At 42.4% G+C, this 15,068-nt stretch overlaps 1 protein-coding gene across 3 annotated transcripts in view; it reads left to right on the top strand.

Moving 5' to 3' along the window:
* Window positions 1-15,068, top strand: part of USP49 (ubiquitin specific peptidase 49) — a 105,773-nt gene that overhangs the window by 21,294 nt on the left and 69,411 nt on the right. Inside the window, exon 2 of one of the 3 annotated variants that reach the window (XM_036318308.1) lies at window positions 13,541-13,841. The exons of the other annotated variants lie outside the window; for them this stretch is intronic. The gene's annotated coding sequence lies outside the window, so the exon portion shown is untranslated. The remainder of the gene's footprint in view (window positions 1-13,540; window positions 13,842-15,068) is intronic. 3 annotated transcript variants of the gene reach the window in all.

Raw genomic sequence — 15,068 nt, forward strand, 5'->3', positions numbered from 1 at the left:
ATACCTAATAGCATTGCAGATTAATGGTTACCTGTTCATGTTTTTAGCTAGAAAAGGGCCCTGGACTTGTTATATATCCTACAGGTTTGTAGTTGTAAGATTGTTGCCATTGAAGAAAAATGGCATGTGAAGCAAAGGAATCAGAGTGGATTTTGTGCTATTATGGTTTGTTTTCTTCATTCTATTTGGAAAAACATTATTTTACCTATGAATGATGAGTTTGTCGGCCCCTCCCACATCAGTAAAAACTGTCATGGTGTACCCCTCTGTTGGGGACCTGGCATGGTGTGCTCACACATGAGTGGGTCCTCAGGATTTGCTAAGTATTGGTGATGTATGGGAGGTTATTATGTGAAAACAGGAGCCACAGGGCTGTTCAACACCATGCCTAAGATGTATTCTGAAGATCCTTTTGTAGCTTCTAGGAGATGGAAAAGATCTAAGTGGAAAATGTATAAGACCATTGGTTGCAATTCATACATAGGTTTGCCTTATGGTAAGGGAATGAATAGAAATATTGTAACATTCTATTATCTCCCCCCAAATAACCTAAATTTTGGGAGTCTTTTCCGTTGTCATATAAGGAGATTTAATTGACCCCATCTCCACTGCCACCTTCCAGGTCATTCTCAGTCTTTATTGTTAAAATGGTAGCTTGTCCTTTTGGTAAAGGTATGTCCTGCAGAATGAGCCCTGTCTGATTTTAGTGAAAGGACTATTAGCTGTATTCTAACAGATGTAAAATACAGCACTTGTAAGCCTTTTTTCCTTTCCCCCATTTTAAGTGATCGTCAAACTGATGAAATATAGTTTCTTATTACAGTTGATTGTAATAATTAAAAACACTTTGCTTTCATAAGGTGATAAAATTACAAATTATTTGGAAAGCATTCTTCCCAGTCAGACATTATTGCTTCTGAGGCATGGGCAGTTTTTAAAGACTATAATACTGTTCCTTTGCCATTTACATGTTAATGGAAGTCTGAAAAGTAAGGTGCTCTTCTGAAATGTGCAGGGTTGTTTTTATTGTGTGTCATGTTGGAAACGGCATCCTGTGACAGGTATTTTCTCTCTTTGTCTTCTACTGAGCTAATTAGTAATTTACACTCTAGTAGCATCTCTTCCAGCCTCCCTGTGTGAAAACGCCTGCCACTCTGTGCCTTCCGTGCAGCATGGCTGGCAAGTGACCGGGGGCAGATGTTGGTTAGCACATCAGAAGGATCAAGGCTAAAATTTATTTTTGTGTTTTTAATAAATGCAGGCTTTTGTATATGTCCCTTCCCTGCACCTTCCCCTGCCCCCACATTTAAGTAGGAAGGAGTGTGATGACCTCCTGTAATCCAGAGCAACAGTCCTTGATTCAATTTTGGACTTTTCTATTCTGTCCCCACCCCACCCCAACGTTGTGGGATTTGGGGAGGATTAGCAGAACAGTCTGGCATAGTTCACAGCCCAGAAAGCTGATCTTTACTGGTCCCTCCCATTGTCAGTATACAGAGCTTCTTGTCATTGTCTTTAGAACCCAACCGTCCTTCTTTTGCTGGGCCTGTTATGCGAGGGGTGGCAGGGCAGCACTGTTGCTATGCATTAGGAAAGTACTTTCATAGGACACTTGTATTCCTCCAAGGGAATGATAGGCCCTGATTTGTATCAGCTTTTTCAAAATGCAGCTGTGAGTGACTGAAAGATAATTTATTGCTTGGTTTTAGCACTCTGTCACATTGGTGTTCTGCTCTTTCCTGCCCCCTGGCCTATCTCTTCCAGTCTCTGACACACCAGAAAGGTGATGTGTAGTATCTGTCATGCGCTCACTTGGATAGGCCATGTGGGCATATTAAATTAGCAAGACTTTGACTTTGGAAAAAGTTGTAAGGATCAGTTTGTGTAGTGAGGAATATAATTTTATTTTATTTTATTTTTTTAAAATATATTTTATTGATTTTTTACAGAGAGGAAGGGAGAGGGATAGAGAGTTAGAAACATCGATGAGAGAGAAACATCGATCAGCTGCCTCCTGCACACCTTCTATTGGGGATGTGCCCACAACCAAGGTACATGCCCTTGACTGGACCTGGGACCCTTCAGTCCGCAGGCTGACGCTCTATCCACTGAGCCAAACTAGTCAGGGCAAGGAATATAATTTTAATTGAGAATTAAAGGAATGGTAGAGATGGGTTTAGTGATTTATTAGTTTTGAGCCAAAACCTTTCTAGTGTGCTAGATAATCTGTAGTACTTATTTTTGCAGTTAGAGATACTAATTTATTAGGATAATAAGGTCAGAGTCCCTGTTAGAATTAATTAAAGTCCTCCTGACAAAAAATTGTTGTGTGGAGGTGGCCACAAAGAAAATCAGGTGAGAAAGTGTGTGAATAGCTCAGTTAAGCCATCATTGCAAGTAGCATTATAATCATAGACATCTAGCCTTTGACAGTGCATCAGCATTCAAGGACATTGCATTTGTGTAAGCATTCATAGCGTATGTGGGTCTATATGTTTTCCTCACATTTACTTCTTTTAATGTTCTAATACAACAACCTATATTATTGTCCTAATTATGTTGGGAGTTCGTGGCTAGATACTAATTACACTCTCGCTTTAAGAGTGTAATGAGATAAAAGGTCAAAGGTCAGATTAATAAGCAACATATAAAAAATCATTGAGTGGACTGATCACACAAAGAGATGTTATGCGTAAAGATGAAAAAGTTAATATATGACTATGGAATTGAATATACTCTTTTAAAAGAAACATTTCTAAAATGTATGGCATAGCTTGAAGAACTGACAACAATGCATTTCACTTGAAAGATATGTGCTTTTATGAAGAAATCAAACCATTTGTGGTTGGCTTCATTGTCTACTCCATGCTAAAAATCCCAAATTGGTTAGACATTACCAGTCTCCCCAGTTATATTGTTAATGTGCTTCTTGCATACTTCTTATTTTTATAGGCAGTTCAGCTTAATTTACAACTAATAATAAATTCAAAAATCTATTTAAGCTGTAAAGTCAGTAATCCTAATCATTTAAATAAATATAAAATAACACATATAATTACTATTTTTTGCCTATTAGATTGAAAGATTAAACAAGTTGATGATAGCCAGTAGTGAATGAGGATGTGGGAAAATTGGAAGTTTCACACACTGTTGGTGGGAATATAAGTTTCCTTGGAGGTAAATTTAACAATGCCTATTGGAATTTAAAATGTGTGAGCCCAGTGACCAAGTAATTCTACTTCTAGAAATTTGTCCTATAGAAAATATTCATACATTTGCATGGAAACTGTAGTACAGCTTTTCTTTATAGCATTGTTTGTTATAGTAAAAAATGAAGTTCCTCAGTTAGGGACTTGTTAAATTATGTATGATGGGCCCCCACAGTGGAATGCCACTAAGTTGTTAAGAATACAGTGGAGCCCTAGCCGGTTTGGCTCAGTGGATGGAGTGTCGGACTGTGGACTGAAGGGTTCCAGGTTCAATTCAGGTCAAGGGCACATGCTCAGATTGCAGGCTCGAGCCCCAGTAGGGGGCGTGCAGGAGGCAGCCAATCAATGATTCGCTCTCATCATTGATGTTTCTCTTTCTCCTCCCTTCCTCTCTGAAATCAATAAAAATATATTTAAAAATAAGAGTACAGTGGATCTCTATATGCTGATGTAGAAAGATGTCCATTGTAAAATTATTTTTTAAAAGTCACATTATAGAATGATATGTATAGTATATTCCTATTTTTGTAAAATGTTAAGGACTGTTATTTGAGGTATTCCCTTTTTTGCGGGGGGAGGTAACCACTTTTTATACTCGTGCACGGGGTGGGGGTTGAGGTCCCTCAGCCCGGCCTGCACCCTCTCGCAATCCGGGACCTAACTGCTCGCCTACCTGCCTACCTCATCACCCCTAACCACCGCTGCCTGCCGGCCTGATGCCCCTAACTGCTCCCCTGCCAGCCTGATCGCCTCCAACTGCCCTCCCCTGCTGGCCCGATTGCCCCCAACTGTCCTCCCCTGCCAGCCTGATTGCCCCTAACCGCCTCTGCCTCGGCCCCTGTCACTGTGGCTTTGTCTGGAAGATGCCTGGCCTAATTAGCATATTACCCTTTTATTAGTGTAGATACTTCTATATTCTTTACTTTTAATAAGCATGTAAGGAATGAGTTAAGAGAGCATCTTCATGAAGGAATTTTTTTGTGCTTGTAAGGAAGAAGGAGGACGAGGTTGGCCAGAGAAGAGAACTGATTAATTCGTATGAGAAACATCAGTCATATTTTTGAGTCAGAAATGTCTGGAATGGCAACAAAGAGGGAACAGAGGGAAGTTGAGGCCATTTGGTGGAGGTTTCAAAGGTAATGAGAAAAAGCTTACATTTGATTTGAAAAATGATCTGTAAAGTGGAGAAAATAATAGTACCTAGTTCATTGGGTTGTGGTGAGGATTAATTAAATAATGCATATAAAATGTTTAGAACAGTGACTGACACATAGTAAGCTCAATATTAACTACTAGAGGCCCGATGCATGAAATTTGTGCAAGGGGCTCGGCCCCCACCCACCGCTACGGCTTCATCTGGAAGGTTGTCCGGGAGGACATCTGGAAGGACGTCTGGTCTAATTAGCATATTATGCTTTTATTATAGGTTATTCAATGAAAATACATTATCTTCTTTTTTTAAAAAATTGATTTCAGAGAAGAAGGGAGAGGGAGAGAGAGATAGAAACATCAATGATGAGAGAGAATCATTGATTGGCTGCCTCCTGCACACCCCTCACTGGGGGATCAAGCCCACAACCCCGGCATGTGCCCTGACCGGGAATCAAACCTTGACCTCCTGGTTCATAGGTTGAACCTCAACCACTGAGCCATGCTGGTCAGTCTCTATTATTGTTTGTAAGCCTGTGTTGTCTTTATTATGTACAATGATGATTCTTCAGACCCCACTGACAGATCAAGTGACTTTGATTTTTCCAGTAGTGTGGATGGTTAGCCCAACCATTCCTGTTCTTCAGCTTTGATCCTCCCACCTACTAACACTTAGTATTAACCCTTTTCGGTCCAACATGGAGGCTGACTCGACAGACCAGGCGCTAGGAGCAGGTCCAACGTCGAGGCTGAGGTCGACACCGCAAACCGGTTCAACATTCAATTCCGTCAGTTAATTTGGACCAGATTGTTTGAATTCCAAAAATAAAATTGGACCGCAAAGGATTAAAGAATAAAATACTGAAGAGTTATAATTTGAAAGCGCTAGACACATGATGTCCTATGAGTTGCTATTGGTTTTGTTTACTAATATTATCATGTATACTAATTAACATTTGGGGTTTGTAAAAAAGAGGGGAATAGGTAATTTGGGGGGAAAGCATCATTTTCTGTGGAATAGATATGTCACCATTCACTGAATGTGTTAATTTTGTTAGCAGTGCTGTGTAATGAGCCATATTAGCTGTAACACCTACATTGACAGCCAGCATTCGGCTTGTGAAATCTTTTAGAAAACAGAAATCTGGCAAGAAGTGTTCCTGGAGCAGTTGAAATAGTTTTTTGTGGGAAATTTCATAGAACAAATAAAGTAGAAAAATTAAAAAAAAAATTGTCTCACACTTGAGAGCCACGAGAAAAGGTGTTTTAGCTGTGAACTGAAATGTGACGATGTAATTTTGTAGGGCTTTAGATTTCTTTTTGTATTTCAACTTTTTATTTAATTTTGTCATTTTAAAGAATTTCAAGATGTGTTTATATTTGATGGAAAAATTGTAAGTATAAATTTTTATGCTATAAAATTAATCTATTTTAAGAATGATGATTTTCTCATACCACAGGCAGTCCTCAGGTTACGTCAGACTCGATGTATGTCGTTTCATGGTTACATTGCCATCTCCCATTTATTTATATAAAAAAAGTTCCGTCATTTCGATGTATGTATATATGTGCTTTATGTTTTTTATTATTTATTTACCACAAGTAAAGGTTAGGAATTGTTATCTTTATTTTATTTTATTTTTTTTACTGAATAGGTCCTGCCAGTTAGCTCACTTGGTTAAAGCATCATCCCGACACGCCAGGTGCAGTTTTGATTCCCGGTCAGGGCACATATAAGAAGCAGCCAATGAATGCATAAATAGGTGGGACAACAAATCAATGTTTCTTTCCTCTCTTCTCTTTGAAATCAATAAATACAAATTTTAAAAAAATGAATAAATTAATATACATAAATGAAATATTTTGAATTTGGACTTCATAGTCTGTGATTTGGGCACAGTCAAACTTTGGTGAATAAATCAACTTTGGCCCTTTGTTCAGCCCCCTTCCTGTGCCCAGTTTCCTCTCCCACCCCACAAGCACCCTTTCTGATGTGTTAGCTATATGTCTTTGATTCTATATGTATCTTTAATTCCAAAATTCCTTATTATGTCATACTACTGTAGAAATTGGCTATAGAATTCTACCTGTAAGAATGCTATAGAACTTGCTCTGGTTTTTACTATTTCACTTAGCATTGATTTAAGAGCTAAGTATGTTTTTGGATGTATATTGGCTAATTGGTCCTAATTGCAGCATAGTATTCCATGGTGTGCATCCATTCCCATAGTGATGGATGCCTAGGCTACCATAAACAATGCTACCAATAAACAGTCTTGTACATGTCCATTATGGATGTGTTTCAGAATTTCTTTGTGATACAGACTCAATATTTGTGCTTTCACAGTGTTTGTGCTTTCTTTTCCTGAGGAGGCAATACAGTTTTTTGTGTTTTCAGTGGCATTGTGGAATAAGTATTGTTAGGTTGTTGAATGGGCGTGTCAGTTTACATCCATAGGCATTGTATTCCCCATCACCCCAGCCCTGGTATTGTCCACATTTCTAATTGTTGCCATTTAATAATGTTTCATTTTAATTTAGATTTTCTTATTCTTAGTGAGTTTGAGCATTTCTTCATATCCTAGTTAGCTATTTCCTTTCTGTGAAGTAAGCATGAAACAATAAAAATAGTAGTATATTTATTTTCTTAAGCTGGAGGAACTTTTGGTTATGTGTTATATTTTGTGAGATATTAACACATTTTCTCAGACTTCAAAAAGGAAAAAACATCAAACTTTATATAGAAGCTTAAAGTATGTTTTCTTCCTGATGGCAAGAAATGATGAAGCAAACATTTTTAAACATTCACCTTGAAAGCTATGAAGTATGCTACAGTTAAACCACCTATCTAATCTATTCTCATTGTCTTTATTTATGCTGGAAATTGAGAGCAAGTGTTTTTACTAGAATAGATTTGGTCAGAAAGTGCTTCAGCATATTAGACTATTTAAAAGTCATCCTTTGCTCAGCCGGGGTGTCTCGGTGGTTAAGCATCGACCTATGAACCAGGAGGTCATGGTTCAATTCCTGGTCAAGATACGTGCCTGGGTTGCGGGCTCGATCCCCACATGATCACCAGTGTGGGGCGTGCAGGAGGCAGGCAGTCAATGATTCTTTCTCATCATTGATGTTTCTATGTCTCTCCCCCCTCTCTGAAATCAATAAAAATATGTTTGGAAAACAAAACAAAACAAAATAAAAGTCACTCCTAGACAAAAATCAATAGGAGATTATTTTTATAAAAACCTCAAATCCAGCGGTTTCCCCCTGTTTACAGTGCTCCAAATGTCATAAAACTGAGTAAATAGCAGGTAACACCTCTGCTTGCCTGTCCATGAAGAGCCTATCACTTGATCAATAACTACGCACTTAACACTCATTGACTCTAAGTAGGTTATATTAAATACTAGAGACCCAGTGCATGAAAATTCATGCACTGGAGGGGGTCCCTCAGCCTAGCTGCCCCCTCTCACAGTCTGGGAGCCCTCAGGGGATGTCCTACTGATGGCTTAGGCCCGCTCCCCAGGGGGAGGCAACCAGCCGATCAGGGGAAGGCACCTCCCCAATCACCCCCTCACTGCTGCTGCCTCTGGCCTCCCTCTGCGGGAGGCGACTGGGCCAATCAGGGGAAGGCAACACCCCCATCACACCTCTGCCACTGCCGGCCACCACAGCTGCCTGAGTCTCGGCCCTCGCAGCGGCAGCCACCATCCGCCGCTTGCCTGAGCCTCAGGCAGCTGCTACGGCTTTATCTGGAAGATGTCTGCTCTAATTAGCATAGTACCCTTTTATTATTATAGACTAGAGGCCCAGTGCACGAAATTTGTGCATGGGTAGGTCCCTAGACCTGGCTGATGATCAGGGTTGATCTGTGGGGTGACCGGCAGGGCGATCAGGTGGGCCCCTGCTGGCACCCGCCTTGGATGGCCTGGGGCCTGCAGGCTGGGGGCAGCTCCTGCGTTGTCTTCCCCCTGGTGGTCAGTGTGTGTTATAGCAACTGGTCGTTCTGTTCAGTTGATTTGCATATTAGGCTTTTATTATATAGGACTAGAGGCCTGGTGCACAAAAATTTATGCACTCGGGGGGGAGGGGGGTCCCTCAGCCCGGCCTATGCCCTCTCGCAGTCTGGGACCCCTCGGGAGATAATGACCTGCTGGCTTAGGCCTGCTCCCAGGTGGCAGAGGGCAGGCCCAATCCCTAGGTGCAGCCCCTGGTCAGGCTCAGAGCAGGGCCATTTGGGGAGTTGGGGCGCCGCCCCCTGTCATGCACAGAGCAGGGCGGATCAGGAGGTTGTGATGCCACCCTCAGTCACGCTCAGGCTAGGGCCGATTGGGGGGTTGGGGCGCTGCCCCCGTCACACTCAAGGCAGGGTCGATGGAGAGGTTGCGGCACACCCCCTGTCACACACAGAGCAACGCCCATCGGGGTTGTGGTGCCACCCCTGTCACATACAGAGCAGAGCCGATCAGGGGGTTGGGGAGCTCCCCCCTGTCATGCACAGAGCAGGGCCGATCAGGAGGTTGTGATGCCAACCTCAGTCACACTCAGGGTAGGGCCAATTGGGGGGTTGGGGCGCTGCCCCCTGTCACACTCAGGGCAGGGCCGATGGGGAGGTTGCGGCTCCACCCTGTCACACACAGAGCAGGGCCGATCAGGGGGTTGGGGAGCTCCCCCCTATCAGGCACAGAGCAGGGCCGATCAGGGGGTTGGGGCGCCTTCCCCTGTCACGAGCAGAGCAGGGCGGATAGGGAGGTTGTGGCCCCACCCCCTGTCACACACAGAGCCGCAGGGCGATCAGGGGGTTTGGGCGCTGCCCCCTGTCACGCTGATCCCGGTGCTGGGAGGCATATTACCCTTTTACTATATAGGATAGAGGCCTGGTGCACTTGTGGGGGCTGGCTGGTTTGCCCTGAAGGGTGTCCTGGATCAGGGTGGGGGTCCCGCTTGGGTGCCTGGCCAGCCTGGATGAGGCGATGATGGCTGTTTGCAGCTAGTCACACACCCTTCAGGGTGGGGGTCCCCACTGGGGTGCATGGCCAGTCTGGGTGAGGGGCTGAGGGCCATTTTCAGGCTGGCGGGTGACTGAAGCTCCCAACTGCTCCTTTTTTCCTTTTTTTTTAATTCTTGGATTTATGGCTGTCACTGGAGCTGAGAGCCGGCTTTAGCTGTGAGACCTCGCTACTGAAAGCAGGTTTCTGGCTTTGTTTACTTTCTGTATTTGAAACTTTGTTGCGACTCCAGCTCTGAGATCCCGGCTGACTGAAAACAGGTTTCTGGGGTTTTGTTTAGCTTCTATATTTGTAACAATGTTTCTTAGCAGCTCAGAGCCCAGCAACGGCAGGCGGGGAACGTTGGAGTCCTCCATCACTGAAGCAAGCAAGCCTCCTGTTCGTGTCAGTAGCCTGGCTGTTGGCCGCCATCTTGGCTGGCAGTTAATTTGCATATCGCTCTGATTAGCCAATGGGAAGGGTAGCGGACGTACGGCTAATTACCACGTTTCTCTTTTTATTAGATAGGATGATAAACAAGTACCATATTATACTTCCAGTTTTTCTGTGAAAGGGCCATAGAAAATATAGATGTAAAGTATTTGAGGATAGAGAAAAGCTTATTTCCTAATTGAGATGCAACTTCTTGGGTTATTAGAGAAAGCTGGGCAGCAGTTGTTTCAGATTTGTACATGAATCCCACTATTATTTGTTCAGTCTTCAGGAGAGGATAAAGACCAATTCAGAATGCTTTTTCCCTTGTTCCAACACATTCACAGTATTTGTGCTTTCCTTTCCTAAGGAAGCAACATGGTTTTTCAAGTGTTTTCAGTTCTGACTAAAATGTGATGCAATCAAGTTTTTCTGTTGACGGCCCGCGGGCTGGATCCGGCCCGTTTGAAATGAATAAAACTAAAAACAAAAAGCCCATACCCTTTTATGTAATGATGCTTATATTAGTTCACACAAACACTCCATCCATGCTTTTGTTCCGGCCCTCCGGTCCAGTTTAAGAACCCATTGTGACCCTCTAGTCAAAAAGTTTGCCCACCCCTGGTTTAGCATCTGCTTAACTGAGTGAAAAGGGAAATTTAATTTGTGATGTGTTTGACGTAGCTATAAACCATAAACTTTTTCCAATAATACATAATATGTTAAAATGTTTTCTTCCATTTTTCTCTTTTTGCTGGTGTAGTTAGACTTTTGAGTAAGTAAGTATTTATATGCAGAACATTTTTTCCTGCTCTTATTTTTTCAGTCACATTCTATGCTAAGATATAGAATTTTCCAAGGACTTTGATATTGCTCTGTCTTAAAAATTTATTTTTCTTTCATTATTCTCCCCCCCCCCCCCCGCCCCTCCACCCCTCAGAAATCTTGCTTGGGAAATGTTATTTTTAGATGTGATTTTAAAACATTTTTTTTTAGCCTTTCAAGAATCTTTAAAAAAATTTTCAATTCAAACCTGAGGATATGTTTTTATTGATTTGGGAGAGGGAAACATTGATTGATTGCCTCTCAAATGCATCCCACTGGGGATTAATCTGCACCCTTTTTGTGAACTGGAGGACACTCCAACCAATGGAGCCACCTGGCCAGGGCAAGAGTCTTTTAAAATTTAATATTTATCAATACTAAGCCTATATAAAGTATACTACCTGCTCCCCCCCCCCCCCCCAGCGTTCTGCCTCTCCAGTTACCTCCTTTTTCTACTCTTCAAGTTATTTCTTTTGATATTTAATGCCATTTTTCTAAACATTGGTCTTAGACTGCTGTTTGTTAAAATATATTTTTATTGATTTATTGAGTTTAGAGAGGAAGGGAGAGGGAGAGATATAAACATCAATGATGAGAGAGAATCATTGATTGGCTGCATACTGCACGCCCCACATTGGGGATTGAGCCTGCAACCCGGGCATATGGACTGACCGGAATCGCACTGTGACCTCCCCATTCATAGGTCGACGCTCAGTCACTGAGCCACACCGGCCAGGCTTTAGACTGCTATTTTTATAAATCTGTACAGATTGTTCTCTAGGCCTGCTCAGTATGATCTTGGGATCTACTTTCTCACATATCCTAGGTTTTTCCTTCACCTCCCAATGTTGAGACCCCTATGTTTCCTGGACCCCATAACTTCCTCCTTTATTGTTTATACTTTAATTAAGCAATTCTTATATAAAGTTCCTAAGAAGAGGGTGCATGGGGAATAAATGTCTTTGTAAACCTACATATGTGAAAATGTCTTCATTTTCTCTCATAATTGATTTATAGTTTCCCTGGGTATAGAATTCTAGATTGGATGGTATTTTCTTTTGAATTTAACAAATACTGTTTTATTGGTTTCTTGTTTCTGTTACTGATAATGAAAGTGTGATGGTATTTAGAGTCGTGATTTTTCCCCCTCTTGATTGCTTTTAGGATCTTATCTTTGTCCCTGATGATAATCAGCCTCACTGGAGGTCTTGTTTTATCTGTTGTACTAGGCACATGAGGGCTTCAATTTGGATTTTTCATTTCTGAGATTTTTCTTAAATTCTTAAATTCAAACCAAATTCCTCCTTCTCCCCCAGTTTTCCTATTCTTTCTCTCTTGAACTCTTACTATTTGTATTTGAAACTTATAGGCTGATGGGTCCTTTAATTTCCCTATCTTTTTCATTTTTTATCTTTTTGTCTCTTTGCTCTACTTTCTCAAAGATGTCTTAAACTTCATCTTCAGACTCTTCTAGTGAGTTTTATATTTCTCCTATCCTGTTTTCAATTTTCAAGAGTATTAATAGTTTTCTATTTTTGAAATAGTTCTCTTCTGAGTATGTTAATTTTAAAAATATTTCTTTAGCCTCCTGTACCATCTCTATTTCCTTGTTTATTTGTTTTGGTTTTTTATTTATGGAATTTCCTTAAATGTATAACCTTGGCTATCTTACTCATATTCCAGAATGAACCATGGAAAAACTGAAAGCTGAATTTGCCACATTGGGGGCTTCCAAAAGTTAACTGGTAGTTTTCATTATAAAGTAATTAGCCAGGGACCCAACTTTTGGGGGTGGGGTGGGGGTTACCTCTAGCAGTCAGTATTTGTAGATGTTTTTCTCTTGGCCAGGTTCTCCTCCAGACAGAATGCTTCAGTCATTGGCTTACACACCTGGCTGCACATTTGGGGAGCTCAGTGGGGAAAGAGCTGGGGATATTTACCTTTCAGGTTTCCATTAATCCCCAGATTTTTAGACTGGTAGAGCTGCCTTGGTTGTGCTTAAGTATATAGTCTCTTCAGTTTCCAGAGAACACACTTCCTGTCCTCCGAACAGTGGATACCTGGAGTTAAGGAGGGAATCTTGGGGTGGAACTTTTACCCTGTTTTCCTTTTTTTAGGCCTACCTGCATTCTCCACTTTCAGAGGCATTCCGAGCTTTTCTGGTTTATCCCAATACAATTCAGTTTGTTTGGGGCTTTTCCTTAACATGCTCGGAGCTTTTGCTTTCTTTGCTCTGCTAAGTCAAATAACCATTTGCGTTTTAGCTTCCGAAACCTTTGTTATAGTTGTTTTCTATTCTTTGTCCTTGTGTATTTTATGTTTTTAATTCCATTTTAGTGGAGTTATGGGTAGGACAGAGGTAAATGCAGAGGTATTTAGTGCATTATGTTTCATGGAAAATTCAAGCTTATTTCTTTGATGCCCTGTTTCAACATAAGACTTAATAGCAGTGATTTTCAACCCGTGTGCCATGGCACACTGTGCCACAAGAATTTTTAAAACATGCAATACCTATTTAGTCAAGGGCGCTGACCTCTTTTCCCTTAGATTGTCAAATTTAAAAAATGACAAAAATAGCTGTCTGGTGTGAATGAGTCAAAATTATACTGCCAGCTGGTGTGACTCAGTGGTTGAGCGTTGACCCATGAACCAGGAGGTAACGGTTTGATTTCTGGTCAGGGTACATGCCTGGGATGTGGGCTCAATCCCCAGTAGGAGGCATGCAGGAGGCAGCTGGTCAATGATTCTTAACATTTATGTTTCCATCTCTCTGTCCCTCTCCCTTCCTCTCTTTGAAAAAAAAAAAATTAAAAATTATACCCTTTTTTATTGTTAGATAGACAAAAATATTTTTTGGTGTGCTGCAGAATTTTTTTATTTTTATTGGTTGTCAAATGATCTATAATTGAAATATTTTCCTTTGTACTTCTCAACTAGCTTGGCATTCCACTGCACCACTGTTGATGCCATCTATGATGTCATCAGGGTAGCAGCCATCAACATTGCAGCCCACAGACTGGGCAGTCCCCAGGATTTCTTTTATGGCTCCAGAGATTTCTCTAACTTAGATCGGTGTCTCCTCTGTCCGGCAATGTTGACATTCTCATCAAAAGTGGTATTTCCACTGTGCTTAATGCTTTTCTGCTTCTTTCTGTCTCGTGGCAGTTCTTTGAGGACTTCGATGATCAGGGCAGAGGCAGAAGGCACTACCTCAGTCTCGACCTCTCTGTTCTGAATGGTTAGTTTCACTGTAATCCTCAGACCCTTCCAATCACTGGTTGCTTTGGCAATATCACCAATGCTTTTTGGAGACAAGTCTAGGGGACCGAGGCAAACTTGGCACCGACTTCATCATCATTGAGACTTAGGTATACAACTTAGATCCCCTTGGGATTGAACTTCTGTGGCATGGTGGAGGCGGCTGGTATCAGATGAACCTGGATTTGGAAAGACTGAAGAAAGTTGCACCTATGCCTCCTCTGAGCCCAAAGCTGAAAGTGTGCCACATAATTTTAGAAATTAGTTTTATGTGGCATCAGATGTAAAAGTTTGAAAATCGCTGGCTTATAGCAATTGCAGAATTCTGCTTCAGTAGAAGAATTCTAGGGTACATAAATTCATTTGTTTTTTGAGAGAAACTAAGATGGCGGCATAGATAAACACCGGGAAATAGCCGCCTCCCACAACAATTGGAAAATACCGCAAAGGACAGAGCAGACATCATCCAGAACAACAGGAAGGCTAGCTGAGTGTAAATTCTACAACTAGAAGGAAAGAAAAGCACGCTGAGAGCCAGAGGAGCTGCGGAGGTGAAGTGCAGAGGTACGGCGGCTCCCGCGCGCGTGCGCGCGGAAAGGGGGTGGCACCTGAGGATGCGGCTGTCTTTTTGAATCACAAGCTCCCGACTGCTCTGAACTCCGGTTCCGGCAAGTCTCTGGGGACCCAGGACTCATACGGGGAGAAGCTGGTCTGTCGGGCAGCGGGCGAACTTGAGGGCGACTTTCCCTCAGAGGTGCTTGCAGCCGTTACCGGGACACTGAGACGCGCGACTCCGGGCGGAGAATCAGCCATAGCTGCTTTCTCCGCCCTTTGATTCCCTGAGACCCCGCCCCACCCAGGCTGCGGCAGAGGCTTTTGCATGTGAATGTACCTAACTGCAGCTGAGCCAGGCAGACCCAGAACTTCCAAGAGAAGGCCCAAGGCCCCGCAGCGGCTTGCATTGCTTCACAGCTGAGCCTCTTCGTGGCTCCTGCTGTGTAGCCTCAGGCAGAGGCTGAATTAGCACCTCCTTAGATCCAGGAGCCACTGTACCCAGTGGTCAGAGGGGGACCATCCAGATTGCAACTCCTCAGATCCATAAGGGACACACTCAGGGAGCAGACTTGTGAGCACCAAAGCCCCACTGAAGCAAGTCTTGCCCCAGAAGGGTGTCTTCAGCACAGAAGTTCTCCCACTTCAGACACAG

This window comes from Myotis myotis, unplaced genomic scaffold (assembly GCF_014108235.1).
Source record: "Myotis myotis isolate mMyoMyo1 unplaced genomic scaffold, mMyoMyo1.p scaffold_m19_p_7, whole genome shotgun sequence".
In the NCBI taxonomy this organism is placed as follows: domain Eukaryota; kingdom Metazoa; phylum Chordata; class Mammalia; order Chiroptera; family Vespertilionidae; genus Myotis; species Myotis myotis.